Source organism: Lepidochelys kempii, unplaced genomic scaffold (genome assembly GCF_965140285.1).
Source record: "Lepidochelys kempii isolate rLepKem1 unplaced genomic scaffold, rLepKem1.hap1 scaffold_96, whole genome shotgun sequence".
Classification (NCBI taxonomy): Eukaryota; Metazoa; Chordata; order Testudines; family Cheloniidae; genus Lepidochelys; species Lepidochelys kempii.
The window spans coordinates 498,053-505,416 of record NW_027621940.1 but is presented as its reverse complement, the minus strand read 5'-3'; the positions used below and the strand labels follow the sequence as shown (position 1 = coordinate 505,416).

At 53.3% G+C, this 7,364-nt stretch overlaps 1 long non-coding RNA gene across 1 annotated transcript; it reads left to right on the top strand.

The window, feature by feature from the left end:
- Positions 1–2,952: 2,952 nt before the first annotated feature.
- On the top strand, positions 2,953–5,474 carry LOC144930099 (uncharacterized). The gene is made up of 2 exons (XR_013635179.1): positions 2,953–3,039; positions 5,173–5,474. It is a non-coding gene; the product is annotated as an uncharacterized LOC144930099 (long non-coding RNA).
- The last annotated feature ends 1,890 nt before the right edge of the window (positions 5,475–7,364 follow it).

Here is a 7,364-nt window from a genome sequence, read left to right as displayed (position 1 = left end):
TGTTATTACCTAAGTGTTACGGCCACATTGTGACTGACAAATAGCTTCCTTTCTCAGTTTCCCCGGGTAATGATAAGATAACTCCACTGGGATATAAATATTGTTCTTACAGTTCAGTGGATAGTACATAGAGCTGCACAAACAAGTCATTGTGTCAGGAAATTTTAGCTCGTACTGACTTCACTAGTGCTTTATATCTGGCCTGTTGTAAAACGAGGCAAACATCAAGATAAGCTGATGTACCCCCTGAAGACCTGTGTGTACCCTGGAGTACACGGACCCCTGGCTGAGAACCACTGATCTCCACTAACGCACAAGGGAATTGGCCTCAAGACACATTGCATCACCTGATCAGCCAAAGTCACATGCAGGGTTGTGAAATCTCCCATCTCCGGGTCCACCAGGATGTCATGGGGCAGCCCCAGCCGATCCCCCAGGGGGCAGGTATTTGCCAACCTGCCGGATAAAACCACAGCCAGATGCTTCCTTGCTGTTCTGCTCACTGCAGCTAACATCCAGGCACCATGTGGGTGGCTCTGCCCCTCTGCCTGCTGTCCGCTCTCCTGGCCACAGGTGAGTCCCGTCCGTCCCCGGGCACAGGGAGCCGGGTGGTGGGGGCGGGAATTCACTTGGGGAACGTGCCGCTGTGGATGGCGGATTCTGGGGTCAGGATGGAATTTGTGGGTAAAACCAGCAAGAGGAAAACCCGGTGCCACGTCCCCCGGCTGACTCGGGGAGAGCAGGGATTGGAGCCTGGGACGCCCACAGCCCACGCTAGGGCCTGGCCAGCGGGTCTGAGTCCGTCTGTCCTTCCTTCTTCTCGTTCCTCCTCCATCTCTCGCCCGAGCTTGGGGTCATCCCGATGAGGAGCAGCACCCCCGTTCACATGTCGTCCTGCCTAGAAATGTTCCCCTGCCTGTCAGTGCTGAGATTCCTGCCAGGACTCCTGGCTTCATTCCCTGGGTTTGAAAGGGGAATGGGGGTGCAAAGGGGGGGAGCTGGGAGCCAGGACTTCTGGGCTCATTCCCCAGCTGTCGAAGCGGGCTGGGGTGTAGTGAGTTTGAGCAGAGATGGCTACAAATCAGGACTCCCGGGCTCTGTCCGTGGCTCTGAAAGAGGAGTGGGATCTCGTGGGTTAGAGTGGGCTGGGAGTCAGGAGTGAGGACTTCTCAGCTGTCTTCTTGGTTTTAACCCTGAATTGAACACATCTTTTTTCTACCTCAGTTTCCATATTTCTTTGATAGGGATAATATAACTTTGCAACCATCTAGGGGCATAGAAGGGGCGGGGAAGGTGTTCTGAGGTTTAATTGATGTTTCCACATGAAAGCTCTAAAAAAACCAAAGTGGGAAAATCTTCCTTTCTTTCTTTCTTAAAACTACCTTATGCTCACGTAATGAATTTAAAGGCCCCCATGCTCTGGAGAGGAAAGAGTTCATGCTCCTGGGATCGCTGGCTGGAGACGAACAGCCATCAATCCAAAGGCTTAACAAGCGTGAATTGTATTCTGAAGAAGAGAATTGGCAGGATCAGCGATGAAAAGTGGGCTGAAGTCGAGTGTGGCTGAGCTGATGTAACTCTGAGAGGCAGAGGCCTGGAGCAGAGAGTGACGGCGGGGTGTGTGTGTGTGTGAGAAAGGTTCACCACAAAGCCAGGCAGAAACCCCTCTTCAGAACAGCCAAATTCTTGTTTTTCTGTCTACACAGACGTGTGGGGTTTGTTCGCAGGCACAAGCTGCACCCCAGATAGCCACGTCAGCAGGTGAAAATGTATTGTAGCCACAGACACTCAGGCAGCAAACAGACTTGTCTGCAGCATTAAGTCAGATACAAATGACCAGCTAGCAAGATGCCTTTCCCCATCCAGAGAGTTAAATGGAACTGGGCAGAACTGCTGCAAAAGCAGGTGGCATTTCTCCAAGATCTGCCTGCCCACACGTTCAGTGAGGAGGCATTGGTGGTAACAACTCCCACAGCGCCACCTCTTGGTTGCTGGTGGTATTTCGTCCACAGGCACTGCCTGGGGAGGAGTGGGGAGCTGGGGTTTGTACTGAGAAGGGATTTTTCCAACCTCCAGGGAGCGCTCTGCAATGCGAGGTGTGTGCGTCCAGAGAGCAATTGTGCTCCGGCCCCCTGCAGCCCTGCGCCCCCTCGGAAGCGACCTGCGTCACTGTCGTGGCAGAGATGAGGCTGGGTGAGTGAAAGAAGATTCCTACTAAGTGTAGACACCATTGTCCTCCTGAAGCCAGGGGTCGAACCCAGGAATCCTGGCTCCCAGCCCCTGCCCCTACTCTAACCAATAGTCTCCGCTCCTCTCCAGGAGCAGGGACTGCTCCGTCTGGAATGATAATGTCATAGACGGGGGATGGGATGAGATGGGAATTGCAGTGGGTGACTGTGGGGCCTGGATCATAAGGAGAGAGGATTTTATCGGCGGTCGGAGGGGAGATGAGATTAGTTGGGGGTGGGGTGGATGGAACAAAATGGGAGGATGAAGAAGCTGGGGGTCCACTGGGGAGCTGAGAGGTGATGCTCTGTTTCCCTTCCACAGAGGGATCCTCCTTCTCCTACACGGGTAAATCGTGCCTGGAGCCCAAGAACTGTGAGCCCGGCCCCTTCTCGCTGACCTACCCACACAATGTCACCGTGCGGGCGAACATCGCCTGCTGTGACACCGACGGCTGCAACGCCGGGGCCATCCCAGGTGTGTGTCTGCTGCAAACCTAGAGCCCTGCTCCGGCCATACCTGCCTGGAGAGTACCCAGGAGTCCTGGCTCCCAGCCCAAAGCCCCCATTCCTAACCACTAGACCCCACTCCCTTCCCCGAGCTGGGATTGAGCCCAATGTGTGGTGACTCCCCACCCTTGGCTGACTGTGTGTGTCTGACTGTTCTCAGTGCCAACTGTGAGCTCCGTCCCCAACGGCCAGCAGTGCCAGTCGTTCCTCAGAGTGGGGCCATATAACTGGAACGAGAAGGATGTCTTGGCCTGCACCGGCGCCGAGGACCATTGTGTTGTGGAATCTGGGAAATTAAGACTGGGTAAGTCCTCCAGATGCGGGCGGGGTCTGAACACAGAGTACGAGGTGGAGCCCAGGTGTCCTGGCTCAGTCCCAGCCCCCCTTGCTCTGACCCACTAGACTCCAGTCCCCTGGCAGAGTTGCAGAGAGAACCCAGGAGTCCTACTTGCCGAGATGCCAAAGGAGCACCCAAGGAGGATAAGGCCACTGCGGAGAAAGTAAATGAATTCTCTGCATCAGTCTTCACGGCTGAGGCCTGGAGGGAGATTCCCAAACCGGAGCCATTCTGCTTTGGTGACAAATCTGAGGAACTGTCCCAGATTGAGGAGTCATTACAGGAGTTTTTGCAAGAAATTGATAAATTAAACAGTAATAAGTCACCAGGACCAGATGGGTTTCACCCAAGAGTTCGGAAGGAACTCAAACGTCAAATTACAGAACTACTAACTGTGGTTTGTAACCTACCATTTAAATCAGCTTCTGTCTCAACTGGCTGGAGGATGGCTAATGACACACCTGTTTCGAAAAAGGGCTCCAGAGGTGATCCCGGCAACTACAGGCCAATAAGTTTGACTTCAGTACAGGGCAAAGTCATTGAAACTAGAGGAAAGAAGAGAACTGTCAGCCACATAGATGAACATAATTTGTTGTGGAAGGATCAACATGGTTTCGGTAAAGGGAAATCACGCCTCACCAGTGTACTAGAATTCTCTGAGGGGGTCAACAAGAGTGTGGACAAGGGGGATCCCATGGATATAGTGTACTTAGATTTTCAGAAAGCGTCCCTCACCAAAGGCTCTTAAGCAAAGTGAGCTGTCATGGGATAAAATCCTCTCATGGCTCAGTAACTGGTTAAAAGATAGGGAAAAAAGGGTAGAAAGAAATGGTCAGTTTTCAGAATGGAGAGAGGTAAATAGTGGGAGTCCCTCAGGGATCTGCACTGGGCCCAGTGCTTTTCACCATATTCCGAAATGTTCTGGAAAAAGGGGTAAATAGTGAGGTGGCAAAATTTGCAGAAGATACAAAGCTACTCAAGATAGTGAAGTCCAAAGCAGACTGTGAAGAGGTACTAAAGGGTCTCTCAGAACTGGGTGACTGGGCAACAAAATGGCAGAGGAAATTCAGTGTTGATCAATGCAAAGTAATGCACATGGGCAAATGTAATCCCAAGTAGACATACACAATAATGGGTCAAATTTACCACTCAAGAAAGATCTTGGAGTCACTGTGGAGAGTTCTCTGAAATCATCCACTCCATGTGCAGTGGCCGTCAAAAAAGCAAACAGAATGCTGGGAGTCATTCATAAAGGGACAGAGAATAGGACAGAGATCTAACCCCAAAGATCGTGTTGCCTCAATATAAATCCATGGGACGCCCACAGCTTGAACACTGCGGACGGATGTGGTCGCCCTGTCTCAAAAAAGATCTATTGGAATTGGAAAGGCTTCAGAAAATGCCAACCAAAATGATGAGGGGGATGGATTGGCTGCCATATGAGGAGAGATTAATAAGAGTGGTACTATTGAGCCTGGAAAAGAGACGGCTAAGGGGGGAGATGATCGAGGTCTAAAGAAGGTTGAAGGGTGTGGAGGAAGGAAATAAGGAAGTGTTATTTACTCCTCCTAAAATAAGAACGAGGGGTCACCACAGGCAGCAGGTATAAAATAAACCAAAGGAAGTACTGCTTCACACAATGCACAGGAAACCTGTGGAACTTATTGCCGGGGAAAGTTGTGAAGGCGCAGACTATAACAGGGTTCAAACAGGAACTAGAGAAGTTGTTGGAGGACAGGTCCATCTGCGGCTATTAGCCGGGATGGGCAGGGAAGGTGGCCCTAGCCTCTGTTTGCCAGAAGCTGGGAATGGGCGACAGGGTATGGATCACTGGATGATTCCCTGTTCTGTTCATTCCCTCTGGGGCACCTGGCATTGGCCAGAGGATACTGGGCTAGATGGACCTTTGGGGTGACCCAGGAGGGCCATTCCTCTTCTGTTCTCATGTTGTTCCAGGCTCCCTGCTCTGAGCACTAGACCCCAGTCTGCCTGCAGAGCCGGGTGCAGTCCTGCTGGGAGGGGAGTGTGTGAGAGACCTCATGAGGGTCGCGGGGGTGGGGGGAATTGGGAACCCCCGATCACGTCTCTCCCCCTGTCCAGGTCACATCAAACTGAGGATGATTGCGGGTGGATGTGGCTCCCCTGGCGCCTGCGTGAAGAGAGCGTTGGTGAAGAAATACGCCCAGGGCGTGCCGGAGATCCTGAGCCAGGCCAAGTGCTACGCAGCTCCCAGGGCCGGTGGAGGCATCAGGGAGCCCTGAGCCCCGGCCTGGCATCCTCCCCTTCTGCTGCGTGCCGGGCTGCAGTGCACCTCCCTTCAGCAGCCTCCGGCTGGTGGTTCTCTTTGGGGGGATTGCGGGTTCCTTTTGTGCATTGGCTGAATAAAGCGAGTTCTGGGGAAAGCACCCCCCTTGCTCCTTGTCCCCTGACCGCCCCCTACCGGGCGCCTCCCGCCCCTATCTGTGCACGAGTGATGCTGGCAGGAAGAGAACCCGGGAGTCCTGACTCCCAGTACCACACCCTGTAACCCACCAGACCCCACTCCCTTTGAAAGGCAGGGATAGAGCCCAGGAGTCCTGGCTCCCAAGCCCCCTGCTCTAACCATTGGACCCCTCTCCCCTTGCAGGGCCAGGGAATGGAACCCAGGAGTCCTGTCTGGACCCCCTCCCGGAAGGCAAGGCCCATTGCCGGGGAAAGGCACCGGCTGGCTGAGCTCCCCAGGGGAAGGAGGGCTGTGGGAAGGAGAGGCCGTGGCTCACCCAGCTGTCCAGGCGGGCGGGAACGCCCTGGAGGGGAGAAATGTCCTTCTAGGTTGATTTTGCAGGGCTCAGTTCGTCCCGCTCTCTGGAGCGGCTCCACTGGGAGTGCCGGGCTCAGAGAAGGTGTCAGGAAACAGGGCAGATCCCCCCAACCGGTGGTGCTCTGTGAGCAGATTTCACCCAGTGTGAACTCCTGGATTGCTGCCCCCGTCTGACCCCGGAGTCACAGCCAGTCCCCTCAGAGACTCTCAGACAAGCCGGACTTTGTGAGGAAAGGTCACGTACACCCCAAACCAGCCCACCCAGGTTGTTCCCAGCCCCAGGAGACCGGTCACTTACCCCAGAGCCACGGGACCCCAGATCCTCCACCAAAGGCAACGCTGGCAGCCAGGTCTGTAGGAAACTCGCTAAAGGGTCGTGAGCTAAGGAAAGGGAATGAGGGTCACAAGGGGTTAAAGCAGGTAAAATTCATGCCCGGGTGAGTCGCAGTCTGTAATTCCAAACGGTGGCAGTGATGGAAGAACCTGCCATTCTCCCAAGTCTTTTCAGGTGCCCCCAATCCGTCTCCAGGGATCCCCGCTTTGCATCCGGTTCCGGTCCCTGTAAGAGTCCAGCCAGCCCAGCGAGGCAGGATCCTTCCCTGAATCCATCCTTACAGCTTCTTCTCCCAGAGAACAAGCTGGCAGGGCCCCCACCCACGTGGGCTTTGCCTTCGATGCGGGGAGGGAGGAACGCGTTGGTCAGCACACACGATGGCCCCTGCCTTTGGACTCAGCACTTTCCTGGTGCTAAAGTTCCTGATTAGCATCCCTCCACCGTCTCTGCTGGGTCAGTGAGTCCCAGGGCTGTGCTCAGGGTGAATGGTTGTTACTCCGCTAAAACAGCAGACGGGGAAGGGAAAACCATACCACGGCCCACTGGTTTTCATGAAATCGAAACTCCAAACACACTGGTCTACCTTCGCCATGCCTTTGATCTAGGCCAGGGGCTCTCGACCTTTCCAGACCGCTGTACCCCTTGTGGCAGTCTGATGTGTCTTGCATAGCCCAAGTTTCCCCTCACTTAAAGCTACTTGCTTCCAAAACCAGACATGGAGTCTAAATTAGCTGTTCCCAGTCAAGAAAGAGATCTTGGAGTCACAGTGGATAGTTCACAGTACGCAGTGCATGTCAAAAAAGAGAACAGAATGTTGGGAATCATTAAGAAAGGGAGAGATAATGAGACAATAAATGTCATATTGCCCCTATATAAATCCATGCTACTCCCATTCTTGAAAACTGTGTGGAGATGTGGTCACCCCAGCGTATAAAAGAGATATCGGAATTGGAAAAGATTCAGGAAAGGGTCATAAAATTATTAGGGGGATGGAACAGCTTCCGTGAGGAGAGATTCATAAGAGTGGGACTTTTCAGCTTGGAAAAGAGACGGACAAGGGGGGATAGGAGAGAGGTCTAGAAAATCATGAGTGGTGTGGAGAAAGTAGATAAGGAAGTGTTATTTACTCCTTCTCATAACATAAGAACTAGGGGCCAG